This window comes from Nycticebus coucang, chromosome 6 (assembly GCF_027406575.1).
Source record: "Nycticebus coucang isolate mNycCou1 chromosome 6, mNycCou1.pri, whole genome shotgun sequence".
Taxonomy (NCBI): Eukaryota; Metazoa; Chordata; class Mammalia; order Primates; family Lorisidae; genus Nycticebus; species Nycticebus coucang.
In genome coordinates this window covers 86,099,221-86,120,539 of record NC_069785.1, presented here as the reverse complement: position 1 = coordinate 86,120,539, position 21,319 = coordinate 86,099,221, and the positions used below count along the sequence as shown (strand labels likewise).

Sequence of the window (21,319 nt, the reverse complement as noted above, 5' to 3'; positions counted from 1 at the left end):
GCCTGGTGTGGCGGCTGCGCGACCTGAGCCAGGCCCTGCGGGAGGCCGAGGCGGACGGCTACAGCAGGCCAAGCGACTGCAGCCGCTGACCCAGGCCGCCTATCTATCTGGACGAGGCGCGGCGGAGGCTGGAGGGTCCGGCGCCGCCAGCTGAGGCTTCGCGGGAGGGCTCGGGAACTGAAGGTCCACCGGGAGGAGGAGGCCAAACTATCGGGCCCGGCAGCGCGTGGCGCGGGGGATGGATGGTGCGCCAGGAACGGTCGTCGCGCGCGGTCAGGCTGGCTGGACGGGTCCCAGACGCACAGCTCACAGCGCTGGGTCACGTGGCGCGCAGTCGGGCTGGCGCCGCGGCTGACGGAGGCGGAGACTTGGCTGCGACGCTGGGCTGCTGGAGGCCGAGGCGGCGAGGCACCGGGGATGACGGAGGCGGAGACTTGGCTGCGACGCGGGGCTGCTGGAGGCCGAGGCGGCGAGGCACCGGGGATGACGGAGGCGGAGACTTGGCTGCGACGAGGGGCTGCTGGAGGCCGAGGCGGCGAGGCACCGGGGATGACGGAGGCGGAGACTTGGCTGCGACGCGGGGCTGCTGGAGGCCGAGGCGGCGAGGCACCGGGGAGCCGCAGCGGTTGTCACAACGGCAGCCGGTGAGGTGAGACTGATGTGGGGACCGTTGACACCCGCTGCAGCGCGCCGGGCGCTGGCGCCGTCCCACACCTGTATTCTATTTGCTAGGATTTTGAGTATTGTTGGATTGTATTCATTAGTGAAATTGGGGGGTGTGCGTGTGTTTTTCTTAATGGGTCCTTTTTATGGTTTGGTATCAGGAAGATATTTGCTCCAGAGGATGAATTGGGAGTGTTCTTTCCTTCTCAATGTTTTTGAATGGATTCTGCAGCATAGGTATGAGCTCTTCTTTGAATGTTTGTTTAAATTCTGGTGTAAAATCATCTGGTCCAGGACTTTTTGTTGTCGTTATTAGAAGCTATTTTATTTTTGCGATTACTGTGCTTGATATCGGTCTGTTCAAGAGTTCTAATTCTTCCTGGTTAAGTCTAGGTAGGTAGTATGATTCCAGGTATTAGTCCATTTCCTCCACAATGTTAAATTTCTGGGCATAGCAATTTTTGTAGCAATCAGAGATAATCTCTTGTATTTCTGCGACATCTATTGTTATTTTCCCTCTTTCATTTCTCGGTGTGGTTATTAGAGGTCTTTTCTGTTTCTAGACTAGCCAAAGTTTTATCAATTTTTTTATTTTTATCAATTTTATTTATTTTAAGGAACCAACTCTTTGTTTTCTTAATCTCCTGAATGGTTCTTTTGTTCTCAATTTCATTTTCTTCTGCTCTGATTTTGGTTCTTTCCTTCTGCTAGGTTTGGGATTGGATAGCACTTTCTTTTCCGGTTCCTAGAAATGATGCATTAGATTGTTGATTTGTGCTTTTTAAATTATTGGCTGTGGGCATGTAATGCAATAAATTTCCCTCTTATGGCTGCTTTCTCAGTATCCCAGAGGTTTTTCATCATCATTTTGTTAGACAAATCTAATGATTTTTCTCCTTTGTTTTCTCCTTGAAATAGTTGTCTTTCGCGTAAGATCATTTAGTTTTTATGATTTGGAGAATGAAAGGTTTTGTTGGAAATGAGTTCGACCTTGATTCCATAGTAATCTGTAAGCTACAAGGTATAATTTCTATTCTTTTAAATTAGGCGAGGTTTGATTTGTGTCTTAGGATGTGGTCAGTTTTGGAAAATTATTCATGAGCTACTGAGGAGAATGTGTATTTGGTAATATCGGGGTGGTATGTTTTGTAGAGTCATGTTAAAGTCGATCGTTTCTTTGCTCAGTTTGTGTTTGGAGGGTCTGTCCAGTTCTGTCAATAGGGTGTGAAGTCCCCAGAAATTATGCTGTTATAGGATATTATATTGTTCAGACTTGTTAGAGTTCATTTTGTAAATCTGGAAACATTTAATGAATTTGGGTGCATAAAGACTTAGGATTGAGATGCCTCCTGGTATTGTTCCCTTGACAAGAAAATAGAGTACTTTATTTTTATCATTCCTTATCTTTTGTGGTTTGAAGCCCAGTGTATCTTGAAATTGTGACCCCTGCTTTCTTTTGATTTCCATCTGCCTGGAATATTGATTTCTAATCCCTCAACCTGAGTCTTGTTTTGTCCTTAGCTGTTAAATATGTTACCTGAGGACAGCATAGAGTTGGCTTGTGCTTTTGATCCAGTCATCTGGTCTGTGTCTCATCAGTGGGTAATTCAAGCCATTCACTATGGCTTGACTATGATGGATTTGTGTTTGTCTTTTGTGAAGGTTGCCACCTACATTTATCACTTGTACCATTGAGGAAGTTAGGCTATGACCTTTAATTTCTGTGTGTCTTTGCTTGTGGTACATTGTTATGTTCGATGTGTAATATTACTCTGGAATACTTCCTGGACAGGTGGTCTTATAGTGGCAAATTTCTTCAACGTTTACTTGCAAGGAAAACATTCGATGTATCCATTGAATATGGAACTTAGTTTCGTAGAATACAGAATCCTAGGCAGGGAGTTGTTGTGTTTGAGTATATTGAAAATGAGAGTCCTATCTATTCTAGCTTGTTGTTCTTCAGCTGAGAAATCTGCTGTCACTCTGATGGAATTGTCCTTGTAGGTCAACTGGTGCTTATTCCTGGTGGCCTTCAAAATTTTCTATTTCATTTTGGCCAAGTTTTTTACAATGTGTCTAGAAGATGCTCTGTTTGAATTGAGATAAACTGGGCTTTGATATTTCTCAACGGACTTTCTCTGAATCTTTGGTAATACTTAAACATTTTTCATTTATGATATCCTCCAATAGGTCTTCTGTGCCTATAATTTGTATGTTTTTAAACTTTATAAAATCCCATAATTCTCTAAGATTGCTATTCTTTTACTCTCTTGGATTTGTTTGTTTTGTTTTTTGAGATAGACTGTCACTTTGTCACCTGAGGTAGAGTGCCGTGGTGTCATAGCTAATAGGAACCTCAAACTCTCGGGCTCATGCAATCCTCTTGCCTCAGCCTCCCAAGTAGCTGGGACTACAGGCGCCCGCCACAATGCCTATTTTTAGACATGAGGTCTCACTCTGGCTCAGGCTGGTCTCAAACCTGTGAGCTCAAGCAATCCACCCTCCTTGGCCTCACAGAGTGCTAGGATTACAGGTGTGTGCCATCACACCTGACCTTTACTCTCCTCTTTTCTGCCTCATTAAGTAAGTGAGTTAGCTCAAGAGCCTTGTCTTCAAGTTCTAAGATTCTTTCTTCTTCAAGGTTTATGCTGTTATTGAAATTTTCTATTGCATTTTAAACTCCTTGAATGACTCCTTCAATACTTTGAACTCTTTTCTAATTTCATCATGTCTTTTGATTGTTTCTTGGGTCAGTTTTTTTTATTTCTGTTTGGTGACTTTCCACTGGCCCTTTAATTCTCTTCATCACTTTGGACATCTATAATCTAAATTCTTTTTGTCTTTTCATCTTTGACAGCAGCTTGGTAATCCCTTGCAGGATTGGTCTATTCTAGTTTTTCAAGTTGATATAATTTTTATTTGTTGGATCCTCTGCATGTGTTGTTACTTCTTGTTATTTCCTTCCCCTACTTAACTTTTCGCACTTCCTAGTTGTCCTGAAGCCTCTTTGTTTCTGTGCTTTGAGATTAAAGTTGTCTTTTGGGCGGCGCCTGTGGCTCAGTGAGTAGGGCGCCGGCCCCATATGCCGAGGGTGGCGGGTTCAAACCCGGCCCCGGCCAAACTGCAACAACAACAAAAAAAAAAATAGCCGGGCGTTGTGGCGGGCGCCTGTAGTCCCAGCTACTCGGGAGGCTCAGGCAAGAGAATCGCGTAAGCCCAAGAGTTAGAGGTTGCTGTGACCCGTGTGACGCCACGGCACTCTACCAAGGGCGGTACAGTGAGACTCTGTCTCTAAAAAAAAAATAAATAAATAAAAAAGTTGTCTTTTGGTACAAGGATTAAAAAATGAAAAGGAAGGAGAGTAAAAGAATGAGAAAATGAGAGATAAAAAGAAGAAAGCTAATGATGATAATTGTAACAGGCCATGCATAGTGAAGCATACCAGCAATTATCAGTGATCTGGCGGCTCTAGGGCAGGTGTATTACCCAAAGTTAGATGATTCTGACCAGCCTTATCCAGAGTGACACCCTACTTCCATCAAATATGGAAAAAACAAACAAACAAACAAAAACATGAACTTTAGTGAGGAACAGCTGTTGCAACTCCTCAGGAGGTCAAAGCAGGGATTTCCAAATCCAGGTGTTGAAGGCCACCATGAGCCAGACCATTGCTGCAACACTGCCATGGAGGCCTTAGAAATGGTCTTCCAAAAAACCAAACACAAAACACACTCAAAAGAGAGAGATTATCTTGATTGTTACTTAAGGGATTTATGAGAGAAAGATTAGAAAAGTAGAAAAATAAAGAAAAAGAAATGGAGAAGAGAATAGAAATAGTATAAAGTTAAAAAAAAGAAAAAACAAAAAAGTTAAAAAAAAAAAGGAAAAAAATCAAAAATACATGTATTGCATGGTCCGTAAGTAATGCTCCAGGATTAGGAAAAGCAAAAGAAAAAGAAAAAACCTTTTCTTCCTAATGACAATACGTGGCACTTCTTGGTTAAGAGGGGGGGAAAAAAACCCAGTACTCTGTATTCTGCATGTAGTAGAGGTAGGATGTTATCAGCTAGTTGCCAAAGAGATCCAGTCTTGTTTTCCTGATTCATTGATGTTATTCTGGGCTTGGTAATTAACTGTATGAGAGATGAATCCCCATGGGGGTGGTAGAGGCAAATTCTTGAAGCTTATGCCAGACTATGAGGTGGGGAGGCAGGGAAGACTCTGCCATCCAAACAGTTCCCTGCAGCCACAGATGGAGCGGTGTCGTAGGCATAATCTGCTCACCTCTGCCCATGTGTTCAAGGAAGTCAGCCCTGGGGTAGCTCCAACTGCTGGAGTCAGAAGCATTAACATAATGGGATACTGTGAGGCTTCTCCAAGCTTGGCTCCCTTGGGTGTCAGCCAGCTCAAGGTTTTAGCATTATCCACACCTGCCCTGTCAGTCTCCCTAGGCAATGGGGACCAGGCTGCCAGGCCTCCCACTGAACAGGCTCCAGGACCAGATCTGCCCAGCCAGTGGCAGTAAAATGATAGCCTGGGTTCAGGCCTCTGGCTTTGTCCCTAAGAGGCAGAATATACTCTCTCCAACCCTTGAACAAAAGGCCAGCTTCTGTGCACCTGAACGTCCTGTGGGACGTCCTGCTGAATCTTTGTCATTTAATTGCCCAAATTAGTCTGCTCATAATTATTATGACTAGTAATTTACTTGGACTTTCTTCATCCATCTTAGATTATGACATTTATTCCATTTTTCATATGCTTTTTCCTTCCTTTTTAATACTAACTGATTTTGATTGTTTATTTGCTTACATGTCCCACTTTGCCTTCTCCTGGTTTAAAAACTATAGATTCTATTTCTGTTCTTTTAGTGATTAAATTTGTAATTTTCCCTGTATTCACAGTAAAAATCTATAATTGTTAACTTCCCTTTTAATAATACTAAGACCTTAGAATAGTAACTTAGTCCCATTTTTCCCAACTTCTTTGTTACTGTTGTATAGCATTCCAGCTCTTTTTTAAAAATTCTGCACAGTAGAGGGCGGCGCCTGTGGCTCAGTGAGTGGGGCGCCGGCCCCATATGCCGAGGATGGCGGGTTCAAACCCAGCCCCGGCCAAACTGCAACAACAAAAAAAATAGCCGGCGTTGTGGCGGGCGCCTGTAGTCCCAGCTGCTCGGAAGGCTGAGGCAAGAGAATCGCTTAAGCCCAAGAGTTAGAGGTTGCTGTGAGCCGTGTGACGCCACGGCACTCTACCCAAGGGCGGTACAGTGAGACTGTGTCTCTACAAAAAAAAAAACAAAATTCTGCACAGTAGATATTATTATTGCTTTGTACATGATAGAGACCATGTTTATTTAGATTTGCCAGTTTTAGATTTCTCACTGCTCTTTGGCTTACCTTTTAGTCTTACAGCTCAAACCTCCATTTGCTATGATTCTCTTTCTTCCTAAAGTTCTGACAGTCCTGTGTGACCTGACACGTGCACTCCCGAAAATGCCTTGCACTAGAAATCGTAGAGGTGTAGGAAGAGTAGAGTTGGGCCCAATAACTCAAGAGTTGTTTAACTCTTTAACCAGAAACTAAAAAACTGGAATGGTCCTGATAAAAAGTAATAGGAAAGTTTAATTTATTGTGTGTGTGTGTGTGTGTAGAGACAGAGTCTCACTGTACCGCCCTCGGGTAGAGTGCCGTGGCATCACACGGCTCACAGCAACCTCTTAACTCTTGGGCTTACGCGATTCTCTTGCCTCAGCCTCCCGAGCAGCTGGGACTACAGGTGCCCGCCACAACGCCCGGCTATTTTTTGGTTGCAGTTTGGCCGGGGCTGGGTTTGAACCCGCCACCCTTGTCATATGGGGCTTGCGCCCTACTCACTGAGCCATAGGCGCCGCCCACGAAGTTTAATTTCTATTAGCATTTATGGTCAGTGTCAAAATTTCTGCAGCCTTAAACGCTGAGACTCAATCCTGTTTTCCTGTGAGATGAGGATCCTGGTGGGCATTTGCTTTCAAGGAACAGCCTGGCTCAGTGTCATAGCTCAGTGGTTAGGGTGCCAGCCACATACACCAAGGCTGGTGGGTTCCAGCCTGGCCCGGGGTCTGCTAAACCATGACAACTGCAACCAAAAAGTAGCCAGGTGTTGTAGTGGGTGCCTGTAGTCCCAGCTACTTGGGAGGCTGAGGCAAGAGAGTCACTTGGGCCCAAGAGTTTGAGGTTGCTGTGAGCTGTGACATCACAGTACTCTACAGAGAGTGACAAAATAAGACTCTGTCAATAAAAAAAAGAAAGTTCAGCCTTGGCCTGAACTCACATAGCTGTGATGTGAAGGGAATTCTTGAGTCCCAATTGGGTCTTTTCTCCTGTTGTGCATTGCTGTTATTGTGAAAGAAGTGTGGCTTTAAATAATAAGTATTCCTTACTTTAAAGGTGATATGTAGATATCCAAGCCCTTTGGGCTGCTTCTAGAACTCATGATGGTAATGCTGAATGTTTGCTGTCTAGTCTTCCATTGCCATGTGTCTGGGTACCCAGTGCCCATCTGCAGCTGTCTCTGTCTTACTGGTGCAGGAGCTGGGTCCACCATCATCCTCCCAGAGCCTCCCCTTATAAGCATAAATAATATAAATGGGTACAGGATTCTGGCCACAGCTGTAGGCAGACTCAGCCTAAAATAAATCCCTGATTGAATTAAAGTGATAAATCCTTCAACCTATCAGCCTAATAGACAAAAGGGTACTTTCACTGGTGGAAGACATTATCTGGTATCATTTATATACCACGTGCAGCATGCAATAAAAAATTATGAGACATGCAAACAAGCAGGACAAAAGAAGTGTAATAAAACAAAAAGTATGGTCTAACAGCCCTTCTGAGGTCACAGCTAACGTTTTGGTGTTATTTCTCTCCTTGCATGGGTGTTATTTTCTACAGGTGGGGCTCATGTAGGGTATACAAGTATGTGGCCTGCCTTTTTTTTTCTTTTAACTTACCATGTCATAAATTTCCTCTTACATCTGTGAAGTCATTTTAAATTTAATCAATTTATTTATAGAAATGGGGTTCTCATTATGTTTCCCAGGCTAGACTTAAACTTGAGGTCTCAAGTGACCTTCCTCCCACATTGCTGGGACAACAGGTGTGAGTTTTTTTTTTTTTTGTAGAGACAGAGTCTCACTGTACCACCCTCGGGTAGAGTGCCATGACGTCACACGGCTCACAGCAACCTATAACTCTTGGGCTTACGTGATTCTCTTTGCCTCAGCCTCCCAAGCAGCTGGGATTACAGGCGCCCGCCACATCACCTGGCTATTTTTGTTGTTGTTGTTGCAGTTTGGCTGGGGCTGGGTTTGAACCTGCCACCCTCGGCATATGGGGCCAGCGCCCTACTTACTGAGCCACAGGTGCTGCCCAGGTGTAAGCTTTTTTAATATTAATAGTGTGGTGCTTCATATAAACATTTCATATTTTACTTAGTCAAACTGTGCTTATATGTTTCATAACTTTTGTTACTGTAAAAGAACTTATAACAAAGTAAATACAGATTGCTGTGTGTATGCTTGATTGCCTTAGCGGATAATGTCTTAGATATTAATAGAGTATTTTAAGCTTTAATTAAGTATTGTCAGATTTCTTTCTCAGAGGTCTGTGTATTTAATAATTTATGTTTTCAGCAGAGAAATTTGATGATACCCATTTCATAAGTGGTCACTATAAAAATGCCTATGCCTGTGGGTAGGGGAGCTGGCTGCCTGGTGCCATGTCAGCTGTTCTCACATGCCACACAAGGCTCTTTTTTTGGCCCAGCTATTCTCTGCAGGACTTCAGAGTGGTCAGTGGCCAAGGAGGGCTTGGAGCTTGTTCTCTACAGCAGGCTGTAGGGATAAGCACCTTCATTTTTGTTCTTAATATCCTCTTTGCTTTTATGTTTCTTTAAAGAAGTAAAAAGGAGATACAGCAGGTGGGGGGGGGGCTCCAAGTCACTGTACTATGTTCTTTGGTGTCCCTGAGGTCTTAGGAACTCTGTCACCCACAAGAGTTGAAGTATATGTTAGGATAATTAAAGATGCAGAGTTGTGAGCAAAATGCATGAATAGCAGGCTTTATCTGACATATCAGGTTATGGCCATCTCAGTCCTGGGCAGTTTGGTTTGTGGGAACAAAACTGGGCAGGGCTGGAGTACTCATTCAGCAAGCAGAGGGTGGGCCTGGGGGAGGTCGGGTGCTGAGTGGGGGCCAAGTGAGGACCCATAAGGACCCAAGGAAGAGCGAGCTGTGAGCAGAGACTGGTCAGCAAATCCTTCCTGGGTCAGTGGGTCCTTCTGACCTCCCTATCATTGTGGGCCCTTATCTAGAATCCTGAGGGAGAAAATGCCAGGTCAGTTCAGACTGGACAGTGATGGTCAGGGAGCTCCTGTGGGCTTCTGAATCAGGGCCAGCCCTGCCTGTCCAATTTCACTGCTCCAAGGGTCCTGTAGAGGCCGTGGGGAGGCCTGGCTGGCTTTGCTCCTTTTGGAGAATGCACAGCCCAGTGGGCAGCAGTGGGCTTGAATCTGTTCCCACCCCAGCCCTGCCAAATCAAGATGCAAGGAGGGGCCGGCCTATCAGAGTCTCTGCACACACAGCTCAGGGACTTGGTTGTGGCTGTGGCCTGCCGTCATCCCCTCAGCCATGTCTGCGAAGCCTGCCTGGCCAGGCCTTCCTGGTGGAGAGATCATGTGATGTGGGCTGTGTGCACACCACACCCTTACCTGGTGGCTCTGTACTCTCACAGGTGGTAACGTGGACCCGGAGAGCCAAGTGGAGGGGAAGAAGGAGGTGGAAGCCGATGACGTGATGAGGAGCAGCCCCCGACCCATTGTGCCATATAGCTCCATGTTCTGCTTAAGCCCCACCAACCTGTGAGTCCCTCGTTGCCCCGGCATGTGGCTGTCTCTCTTTTCCATTCATCATGACCTGCAGAGACACAGGAACCAGCATGGCCTGTAGGTGCCCTGAGGGCGCAATTGCACCCTATGCTACGTGAGCTTCTTTGGTCACTGCCATAGTCCCTTGAGACACATGCCCATGACTTTTCATGTAGACGAGGACACAGACGGTTCTGTGCTACGTGCCCTGATATAGCAGTCTTGGTGATGCAGGGTTTGAACCCAGCAGCTGTAGAGCTGCTGCTCAGCCCTGCATGCTCAGCCCTACATGCTCACTCTCCTCTGCACACATGGGCCCATCTCCCTGTGTGCACACAGGTTTCATGCACCCGCTTCCATTGCACCTGTCACCCACATGTGTATGCATGCATGCAGTATCTGTTTACTTGTTCACCTGTGTGCCTTCCCATGTCTGTCCGGCATGCATTTGCCATCCACTCATCAGTCTGGTGCTCTCATCGGTCCAACTAAAGTCCACATGGTAGACAGCACTCTAGGCACTGGAGGTGCTCAGGACCAAGGCACTGTCCTTGCTGAGCCTATGTGCCTGTGGGAGTGACAGACACCAGGCACAACAAATAAGTAAAAGACGTAATAAGACGTCCAACAGTGCATAGTGCTGGAGGAAGCACAAATGGGGTGGAGATGCTGTCCAGGTACTAAGTTAGATGGAAGGTTGGGAGTGGAAGGGAGGGTGTACAGGGGGTGCAGGGGATGTAGACAGGCAGTCCAAGGGCAGCAAAGGCAGGTTGGCCTATACTCCGTTTGTTGCTGGTCTGCCCGGCCACTCCTGTCCCAGCAGCCAGTGGTGTCTGCACATGGCTCTCCAGCACCCAATCTCCCTGCCTCCTACCTCTCTGTTACAGCTCAGCACGTGCAGAGGCATGGTCCCTTCCACAAGGGGCAGGGAACATCCAGTAAGTTCAGCATGAAAATATCTCAATGGAGAGATGCTGGCATTGGGGAGCAGGTGGATTGTTAGTAAAGCTCTCCTAGCAGAAAAGGCACCTGTGCCAAAACCCAAAGGGCAGAAGCTCTGTGGCGGAGGAAGGATGTAGGAGGTAGTGGGCTAGGACAGAGGGTGGACATGGGAGGCAGCAGGCTGCAGGCAGTGTGGGCAGCGCCAAGATGAGAAGGGCTTGACTGCTGGCATCCTTTGGGGATGGACAGCACTGAGAGGTGGACATGCTCGACCTGCACCTCAGCAAGATCCTTCAATGGGGAGAATGGACAGAGATGCCGGGTGGTTGAAGTGTTAGGAAGAAATGGTGGTGGTTTGACTGGAGTAGTCAGAATGGAGAGGTTTGGAAGTCAGTTCTTAGAAGAAATTTTGGAGGCATAATCTGCAGAATTTGATGATACTTGTACTATGTGGGAGAGGAGGGGTTGTTAAGGACAGCACCAATCTCTGCTGGATGCTGGGCAGAAGGTAGTGTGCTCACCAAGACTAGCAGTGCTGCTGAGGGTCTGGATGAGAAAACCTAAGGCAACTGGAGACATCTTGTAGCCAAGTAGCCCGGAGTCTAAGTGGTAGAAACCCAGACACAGGCTGCTGAATTAGAAGGAAAAGTGTCTCTTTTAAGGAGGGAGAAATGCCATGGAGTGAAGAACTAGCAGGCTGTTGGTAGACCTGGGGGGTAGATCCATGGGTGTGAGGGTAGGAGCCAGGTGAGGATAAAAAGATGTGCATGGGCTCCCTCCAGAGAAGAGAGAGAAGGGGGTCTTTGGATGGAAGGTCTTGGGATGTCAATGTTAGAGGAGAGACTGGAAGGGCTAGAGGGGCAGAGTGTGCCTGGGATGCAGGAGGTAGAGGTGGTGCTTCTAGAGCATGTTCCTTGTGTTGGCACGAGAGACAGTCCACTCCACCTAGCCCATCTATTGCTGCCCCTTCTGTCCGCTACTCAGAGATTGGCTTTCCAACCCCCTGAGCACTTGTCCACACCAGTCTCCTGTTTCTGTCCACACTGTTTGCTGCTGTTTTCCTGCCAGAATGGGACTTCCTGAGGTGGAGGACTTGCCTGCCCTGTTGCTTACTATGTTCCCCAGAGTTCAGCACAGGCTGGCAGAGCAGATGATCAGTAATGTTGCATGAGTGAGTGCAGGTGAGCAAGTGGGCTTGTGTTCCTGGCGGCCCTGGGAAGGTTCCTAGGCCAGGAGAGGCCTGCCGTCTGCCAGAATGCTAGTGCTGACATCCATCCTCTCTAGACAGCAGCCAGGTGGACACAAGTGGTTATGCTGTACGGAAGTGTGGCCTGTGAGCTGTAGCCTGTGAGCTGTGGGCTGTGCAGCCTTCCCACTCCTTGTCCTGGGCTGCCCTCATGAGTACCTCAGCCACCATTGTCACCGGGCTGCTGTGCCAGGAGAAGTGGAGAAGGCTCTGGTGCCTGTAGCTGAGCCAAGTGTGCCCAGCTTGCTCACAGCCTCCATGCTTTATCCCCACAGGCTGCGGTGCCTCTGCCACTACATAGTGACCATGTGCTACTTCGAGATGGTCATCCTCGTGGTCATTGCCCTGAGTAGCATTGCTCTGGCTGCAGAGGACCCTGTGCGGACAGACTCTCCCAGGAACAATGTGAGTGGCAGAGGGGCTGGCTTCTCCCTTAACATCCTCCCTCTCTGCTATGTCTCCTCCTCAGGGGTGCAGGGCCCAACGTCTGAAGGCAGGAGTAGCAGGGGTTGGGGCTACAGCCAGGGGACTAGCCCAAAGGGATGGATGCATGTCTGAGCCCTGCCTCCTAATGCCCAAGCCCACAGCTCCCAGATTGGCTGTCTGCCCAGTGACTCAGAGGAGCTCGGAGCCCCTGCAGCAGCCCTGGCTCAGGCCCCAGCTTGGTGTTTGGAATAACCTTCCTTTTGGTTTCAGGCTCTGAAGTACATGGACTACATCTTCACAGGTGTCTTCACCTTTGAGATGGTGATAAAGGTGAGCTGTGTGGCCATCCCAGCTACCTGGTGTTTTGCTCATCTTCCCATATGAGATGGGGCTAAGGCTGGGGGTTAAGCCACATTCCTGGTAGCCTCTGGTGAGGGTGCACAGTGGGCGGGTAAGCAGTGAGTATATGCATACGTGTGTAAGGACATGAGAGCACCTGCTGCATGCATATGGGGTGTGTTTTGAGAACAAGAGGCTTTGTCATTCATTGAGGACCCCTTGTGCAGGATCGCCTCCCCAGCAGTGCCTGGGTCCCTGCTGCACTCCACTCCTGGAACAGGACACTTTGGGTTCAGCTCCTTCCCTAGGGCTGCTGTGTGACAGGAGGCCAAGAAGCCTGGAGAGAGCTGGGGGGCCGTGGGAAGTAGGCAGTGAAGACACAAATTTAAAAGGGGTCTGGCATTTGCCTGGTAACAGGCTCAGGGTCTGCCGCCTCACTGCAGCCTTCATTTCTGTCTCTACGTGTGGATATGAGTGTTCCCTTATCAGTGTCTGACAGGCATGTGCTCAGCGTGGTTGGATGTGCACACGTGTGTGTACACCTGTGACTTCAGCATGTGTGCCCAGTGCATACTCTCAGGGTGGCACTCGGCACATCATCATGTTTTATAAATGAGGAAACTGAGGCTACAGAGGTCCTGGTACCTGTTCCAAGTCCCCACACAGGGAGTGGCAGAGCCAGGCCACAAATGAAAGTCCTATAACCTGGACCAGCTGCTCTTCCTGCTGCATTGAGCCGGCCCTCTGAAGGTGTGGCAGAGCATGGCCCTGCAGAGCACATGGTTGCAGACCCTGCCAGTCTCATTCAGGCTTCAGGGTGGCAGGGAGCCCAGGCAGGGTGCCAGGCTGTCATGAACTGTGACACTGGGGTCAGTGACCTTGAGTCCCTTAGAGGGTATGACCTGGACTGTGACCTCTGCCCTGGGAGGGCATGTGAGCATGTTCCGAGGCTGCAATGAGGTCACAGATGTGCGAACCTTTGCTGAGAGGGAGTGACCCTGTGACACCAGGACCTGGCTCTACCTCTTTTCTGGAACATTATATTCGCTAATGTGTGTTTCTCACCTGAAGATGATTGACTTGGGACTGCTCCTTCACCCTGGAGCCTACTTCCGGGACCTGTGGAACATTCTGGACTTCATTGTGGTCAGTGGGGCCCTGGTGGTGTTTGCCTTCTCGTAAGTAACCATATTGGCTCTGGTCTGGCTGCGTGCAGCCCCTAGAACTGTGGTACAATCGTGTTATGGTGGCCAAGGAGAAGACCTTGAGTGTAGGGGCATGGGGTGATGTCTGTGGGCCATATGGAACTGGTCCAGCTTCCTGGAGCTGGGCTCTATGGGGCCAGGGGACCTGAGGGGACCCGAGGCCTGTCTGTCCCTGACGTCCCACAGGTACCCGGTGGTTCTAAGACTGGGTGCAGCCCCACAGGGCCCATACGAGCAGCTTTACCTGAGGTGAGCATCTGGGCCAGTGCTGTTCCCAGCCAGAGTTGGAGGTCATCTTACCCTCTTGGGGTATTGGGCTGTTCCTTCTGCCTCCTTTGTGGGAATACTCCCCCTGCTGGAGTGGGGCCTAGAGAGAACTCTGTCAGGCCTTGCGTGGAGAGTGTCAGGGCCTGGGGGGACCTGGTGGGTGCAGAGGGCAGCTGTGAAGTGAGAGCCAGAGACAAGGAAGGCCCCTGACAGTCGATAGGCAACACTGGGGGCTTTGCCTTCTCTGAGCCTACTGGGAAGGCTGCACCTGCACAAAGGCCCCTCCTATCCTGCCAGTGTCACTGACTCTGCTCTTTTTGCCTCCTTGTTGCTGGACTCGGTAGGAGCACCATGTGGTAATGCTTCTCTCTCTCTCCCCCATGCGTCTGACATCACAGCTCCAATGGCCTCTCTCCAGACCATTTCATCACCAGCCTCGCCTCCTGCTCACCCACATTCCCCATCTGGGCTGCATGCTGCTAGGAGCCATGTACCCAAGCCCAGTGTTTCTGTCATGCCTTGGGTTGGGGCTTAGGGCTGGACATGGTCAGCCCTTGCTGCGGCATTTCCTAGAGATCAAGGTGTCCTGGTCACGTGCTAGAGGCTGAGAATATCAGCTGGAAGGCAGTGAGGTGGCAACTTCCAGCGGTGGCCATAGGCCCCAGGATGTTGGACCTCTTAAGCTGCTTCCTCTGAGGCTCCTTTCTTGAAGTGCAGCTTCCTCCCCACTCCTTCCTGACCACATCAGTGCCCAGCCATACCCAGCTTCCCCTCTGGGTGTCTTAATGAACCCTCCTTCCATGTTAAAGGGAACGAGAACTTTGCCAGGGTGTCGGGAGGGTCCTGCAATGAGGACAGTGAAGCCAGGGATGCTGGACAGTCCCAGCAGGAGGAGAGAGGTGAGACCCAGCCAGGTGGCTTCAGAGGAAGAGAATGGGAGGCAGCCCTGAGCTGGCTATTCTGCATGGATGCCAGAGGGCTGCTCCTCCCAGACAGGCAGTGTGGCCTTCCTCCTGCTCTGCCCCACCCCAGGCCAGCGTCTGTCCTCCCTTCTCTGTCTGGCAGAGGAGAGTGTTTTGAGAGCAGGTTCAGGGGCTTCTGCAGTGATGGAAATAGCCAACTTAGAGGGGCTGGGCTTTGCCCACCTGAAAACTCAGCATTGCAGGGGAGTTTAATTGGACTCTGGGGTGAAGGCTGCTGCTGGGGCAGCAGAGGACTGGGTATCCAGACTCTCCAGCCCCATGAAGGCCTGAGACACTCTGCCCACCCCACCCAGTGGGCCCAGGAAGACCCCTAAGGATAGGACCACACACACCCATGCAGGCCATTGCCCACTGAATAAAGAAGCTAGAGCCCCAGGTATGAATGAAGCCCACTCCATCCTGTCCACTCCTGCCCCCATGGACTAAGGGCTTTATGCTTCTGATAATAGGCTCTCCATGAAGCCTGGCCTGGCCTCGCCTCAGGTGGAGTTGGTAGGAGGTCAGTAGGTCGGCCCCCAGTGCCTGCTAGGCCCAGTTCCTGGGCCCCTGGCAAGCAGAGGCAGCACCTAGGTCTGCTCTGGCTTTTCCTGCGAGAGTCCCTGATGTGGGCACATGAACCCTGGACTTCGGAGCTTGTTTCTAGTGCCTGAGTTTTCTTTTCCCTGACTTTCTCCCTGCTCCCCTCTGTGTGAGTTTCCCTGTCCACTGCTCTGTCTGTGGCTCCCTCCCTCCTTCCTCACTCTTGGTTTATGTATGTAACGTCTCTTTCTTACTTTCCTTCCCCACTTCCCTCTTCTTTTCTGTCAGCTTTTTGTCATCTGCAATAGTGTTAGGGTGGCCAAGGAGAACTGTAGGAAGAGGCCAGACACGGCCCCCTTACCTCCCTCTGCCAGGACTGAGAAAGCAGGGGAAAAGCCCTTCCAGAATGTTGCGGTACTAAAGGGCTACAGTACTGATACAGGCCCCCTGTCCTCTGCTCCTGGAAGCTGGCTCGGGGTGGCTGTCAGAGTGTGGTTGAGGGAACTCTGGGCTCTCCCGGTGCCCCAGGTGCTGCTGTCCTGGTGCTGGTCCCAGCCTGGCCCCTGTCCTCAGATGAGGCCCCAGGCAGGCAACCATGGGAAGAGCCAAGTGGCCTGTGGTACCTGCAGGGCAAGGCCTCCCTGCTTCTGGATACAGAGGGGTGTGAGCCAGAGCCTGGGGGGCTGCATGGGTGCCACTCACAACTCCACCTGTCTGCATCTGTGGTTTCTCCCTTCTAGAGGATCCAAAGGGAAAGACATCAACACCATCAAGTCCCTAAGAGTTCTGCGCGTCTTACGGCCCCTCAAGACCATCAAACGGCTCCCTAAGCTCAAGGTTAGAGCCTGGACCTGGGGCTTGAAGGGTGTGCTGTGCGTGTATGCACACGTGTGTGCATATATGAGCATGCATTTACGTATGTCTACTCAAATCATACACCTGCATGAAGGAGATGGGCTCACTTAGCTGCAAAACCTTACCCAAGTAGACCTTGTTCCCAACATTCCCCTTCGTTAGCCCAGCAGGACCAAGGGTTTTCTTCAGTAGCCACAGTGCAGGGCCGAAGGGGATGTCCAGAGAGGTGGAGGATCATGGAGGGGAGATGATGCTAGGACACAGGCTCCAGGAAGGTTAGGATTCAGGAGATGGGCATGGCTGAGGTTGTGGACAGAGGATGAGTGTAGCCCAAACATTTGGAATTGTGCTAAAATCTAATCTTGATGGAGTGTGTGCTGGTCACTGTGCTAAGTACTCATTTAATCCTCCAAATTTTTTGTGCTAGTTCCTGTTATTAATAGCTTAGAAAAGGAAGCCGTGGAGCATTAAGCAATGTAGGAGCAGAGAAAAGGTTACTTAGAACGCGTGAGCCCCTTGGCGCCGCAGGCTGTAGAGGACGCACGGTACCTCTGCATGGCCAGCGACTGCTCCTGGGCGTTGTGGCTGTGATAGAACGCACAGCTCCTCAGCGCCGCCCTTTGCGAGGGGACCAGGCCTGGCGACCACCTCAGCGCGACTCCCTCAGGACACCGGGGTTCTGGGATTCCAACCCTGAATGCGACCTTCCTGTCCCAGCCCTGCCTGCCCAGGGGCAGCTGGTGTTCAGAGAACCGGGAGGGGGAGGTTCTGGGTTGAAAATGGAGAGTGTGCTGTGTCCGAGGTCCTCACACACCGGGCGCAGAGTCCACTGGGGTTCGGGCTGGCTCGGGCTCGGCTTGGCGTGATGGGTGATGGGGATGGTGGCTGCAGAATGAAGAGCGTTCTGTCCCCTGGAGTGAGGGCTGAGTTCGTTCCTGACTTTGCCTCATGGTTGATGTCTGGGGGGCCTGCGGCATGAAGAGAGTTCAAGCCCCTCAGGTCAGGGCTCCGTTTTGGATGATAATTTGGTTCAGGTGAACCTGTGGGATAGAGGGTTTGGGTCCCTAGGTGTGGCTAAAGTTAGGGTCCTTTTTGGGTGGTAATTATGGTCAGAGAGACCTGCAAGATAAAGTTTAGGGGCGTAGGGTGAAGGTTAGGTTTAGAGATCCAGGAGGGGGTCACCGTATGGAAAATGGAAACAGAGACCACACTGTCCACCACACCGAGGTCCTCCACACATGGGTTGCAGTGTCCGCTGGTGTGACATCCACTTAGTGGCTTTTCCACACTGAAGTGACATCAGACTGTTGGTTCCCCAGCTGTGCTGACCTGGATTTGGGTCAGGCTTGGCCTTGCAACGAAGTTTGATGTCATCTCTGCTTTCCTGACAGGGTGTTGACAAGATTGTTTGTAAAAGTTGTTACTTACTGGTGCTGGTGACAGATGCTGGTAGTCCCAGCTACTGGGGTGGAGGCTATGGCAGGAGGATCGCTTGAGCCCGAGTTTGAGGTTGCTGTGAGCCATGGCACCAGAGCACTCTACCCAGGGTGACAAAATAAGACTCTGTCTCAAAAAAAAAAGTCTTTTACTTCCAATTATTTTATACTTCTAGGGAACTCAAAATAGCAGCACAACGTGTTCTTTATCCTGCCTTTCATTTGCTATGTGAGATTGGCCACTGCATAAAGTACTATCAGGTGTTGGACCCAAAGCAGAGACATTGTCCTAAGTGGCAGCTGTTGACTCCCAAATCGGGAAATATCCAGTTCCTATCTGACAGTTCAATCCTGGGGCTCACTTCGCTTCATCACCTGTGGCTGCTCAGGGAGGTGCAAGTCCCAGCAGTCTGCGTACACCTGCTTCTCAGGCTTGTCAGTGCCACTTGCTTTGCAACTGTTGCTTTGCCATTTGCTCCTGTGCGTGAGTGTGGCTGTTGTTGGACTAATGAGTCTGTCATTTAAATTAAATAATGGAAGAGTGGATAAGAGATAAAATATTTTATTTTTATTTATAGAAAAGTCAGTAATTTCAAACAGCAAGGATGTCTTTTTAAAGAGCTGTGCTTCTGGGGAGGGTGTTTGGAAGTTACTTTTTTATATATAGTAAAAGTAGAAGTAATGTTATTAACTAGCATAGTATATATTAAGTAGATCTCTTTGTCTATAGATTCTAAGGTTAAAAAAATTGTTTTTGTTGTTTTGGGTGGTGCCTGTGGCTCAAAGGAGCAGGGTACCGGCCCCATATACCAGAGGTGGTGGGTTGAAACCAGGCCCCAGCCAAAAAAAAAAAAAAAAAAGAAAAGAAAAAAATGCAAAAAAATTTTTTTGTTGTTGTGTTGTTAAAGTGGTTATATTTCTAAAGTATTTTTATTTAGACTAAATTTATAGTTAATATTTTATTGCATGTATAGAGTGTCCTTTGTCTTTGGTATTATGGAGTCTACCAACTCTATGATAGTAGAGTTTGGAAGTGAACACATCATTTTTAGATAATGGCATGTAGGCTTATCTGATTTCATCAGGGCTTGTCTAGTAGTGTCTAGTATGTAGTGGTTATTTAGGATAACAGCATCCATTATCGTTTTTTAGTTTTGTTTCTGGGTTTGTATGTATGAATTTTGGGGATTTTTTGACATGGGAGCAATGGCTATGATTTCACGTATTAATTTGGGATCATTAGGTATTTTAGTTGGAAATTAATACAATGAGCAAAGAGACAGGAGGGCAGGCATGTTTTGTATATAGTAATATAGATAGTAATAGGAGTAACAGGAGGAGCCCCCTTCCCAACGTGGTTATTGTGTTAGGACCATCGTGTTTGTATTTTAGTGTTAAAGCATTTTTTCCTTTGAGTGATGTTTTGGTTTATAGTTTATATTTTTTAATTGACTGGGCATCATTAGACAAAATAATATGTATCTGAAATTTTGTCATTTATGGTTATAACTTACTAAGGTGTTATTTAGTGTACTTTGATCTTTTAAGTTTTTTAAAGTGGTCTTCATTTTGTATTAACAGTGTTTCTAGCTTGAGAAGTATTATTTAAGACTTTTGTACAGGCCAAGTGGCTAATCTGAATATTAAGACTAATAGTCATAGCGGGCGTTATAAAATGGTTAAGAAGACATATTTGGTAGAAATGAATGGGTGTCTGTGACTATGGCAGGTGTTGGGGAGATGTAGTTTTTGAGTATATTTATTAGGTGTGTCTGGTGAGTGTTGTATGTTTTGTATATGGTTTATGAAAGGTACAAGATGTGTAATAGTGTAGGGACCTCAACTGTTAAATAAAATTTGATATATTTATTATTATGTGAATTAAATAACTTTATACATTTTTATCCTGATGGGAGGGTAGAATGTCTGTCTTTTGAGTAATTTTTACAGTCTCAGTTAATTAAGAAGATAGAGGGATGTATTGTTCTAACTGGAGTTTGCTGTCCTTTTCTCTCTGTTGTGGTCCACGAATCCCAGTCATTGACTGTTTTAAACATTTCTTGATGAAAAGGGGGCAGTGTGAATAGTGGGCTCTGTAATCAGTTCTGTGAGGGCAGAAGTGGATATTTGTTTAGAGCAGTGGTTTTCAACCTTCTTTATCTCGTGGTGCACATGAATCTATATTTAAACTTTTGTGGCACACTTAAATTATGTTGATCAGAAAAAGAGTAAAAAAAAATTGTACTTTGAACTTCTTTTGAAAATAATGAAATTTAAAAATTATCATGGCACACCTAAGATCCTCTCACGGCACAGCTGTGTGCCATGGTGAACTGGTTGACAATCACTGGTCTAGTTGTTGTTTTTATATAGGCATATGTTTTGTTTTTGTAAATGCAGATATCTTGTGGTGACTAGTATTTGTAAGTGGATAGTCTCTAAAGTGTAGAACTGGTCCCCTCTTTAACAAGTTTGACGATCCCTGAAACAGAAATTGTTTTACCACATAGATATGTGCACCAGGATGTTTATTCCAGCCCAATTCTTAACTGCGAAGTGGTGAAAGCAACCCAAATGCTCATCAACCAACATGTGGATGAACAAATTGTGGTATACGTATACTATGGAATACTATTCATCCATAAAAAAGATGGAGAGTTTACATTTTTTGTTCACCTGGATGGAAGTGTAACACATTTGTCTTAGTAAAGTATCTCCAGGATGGCAAAAAATGTGTCCAATGTACTCAGTACTATTATGAAACCAATGTATAAACACTTACACACTCATATGTGTGATAAAAGACAAATATAGTCTAGTGAAGGGGAGGAGAGAGGAGGGAGAAGGGAGGGGAAGGAGGAAGGGCAATTGGCCAGAGGAGGGAGGGCATTTGGTGGGAATCTCACCTAATGTGCACAATGCAAGGGTGTATTTCAAATTAACTAAGAGTGTATTTTAAATGTCTTAACTCCCCCCCAACAAACAAATAAACAAACAAAAAATCAAGTAAACGAGGTAATGGTGACATTAATCAGTTTAAGCATTCCACATTGTATATCAAATCATGACATAAATGTATAGAGTTATGATTTTAATTAAAATTAATTAAAAGAAAAGAGCAATGACAAAATAAGAATAAATTGACTAATGTCTCTGGGCAGAACTGTGCTGATTTTGTAGTACTTTGACTCATAAAGTGTTAAAGCAATGAAGAAAAAGACTTTACTGTTTTGATAGAATGAGAAGCAAATGCAAGTTGTATTAGATTTCCTAATACTGTGACAAATTACCACAAAATCTGTTAGAATTGTTATGGTTTTGGAGCTCAGGAGTCTAAAAGTCCAGGCATTGGGTCCCTTCCCTCCCCTCCCCTCCCCCTTTCAAAATCCTTCAATTAATCAGGTATGCAAAGCTCCTCTCAACAGGTACAGGAACACCCACAGGATCTAGGGATTAGGACAGGGACAGCTCCAGGAGAGGAGTGTGGCTGGACTAGAACTGGAGCAGCAGTCCGGTTCCACTGCGAGGCTGTAAGG

At 47.7% G+C, this 21,319-nt stretch overlaps 1 long non-coding RNA gene across 1 annotated transcript; it reads left to right on the top strand.

The window, feature by feature from the left end:
- The first annotated feature begins 12,084 nt into the window (after positions 1 to 12,084).
- On the top strand, positions 12,085 to 16,317 carry LOC128588075 (uncharacterized). The gene is made up of 4 exons (XR_008380707.1): positions 12,085 to 12,158; positions 12,450 to 12,509; positions 13,590 to 13,664; positions 16,233 to 16,317. It is a non-coding gene; the product is annotated as an uncharacterized LOC128588075 (long non-coding RNA).
- Positions 16,318 to 21,319: the final 5,002 nt, after the last annotated feature.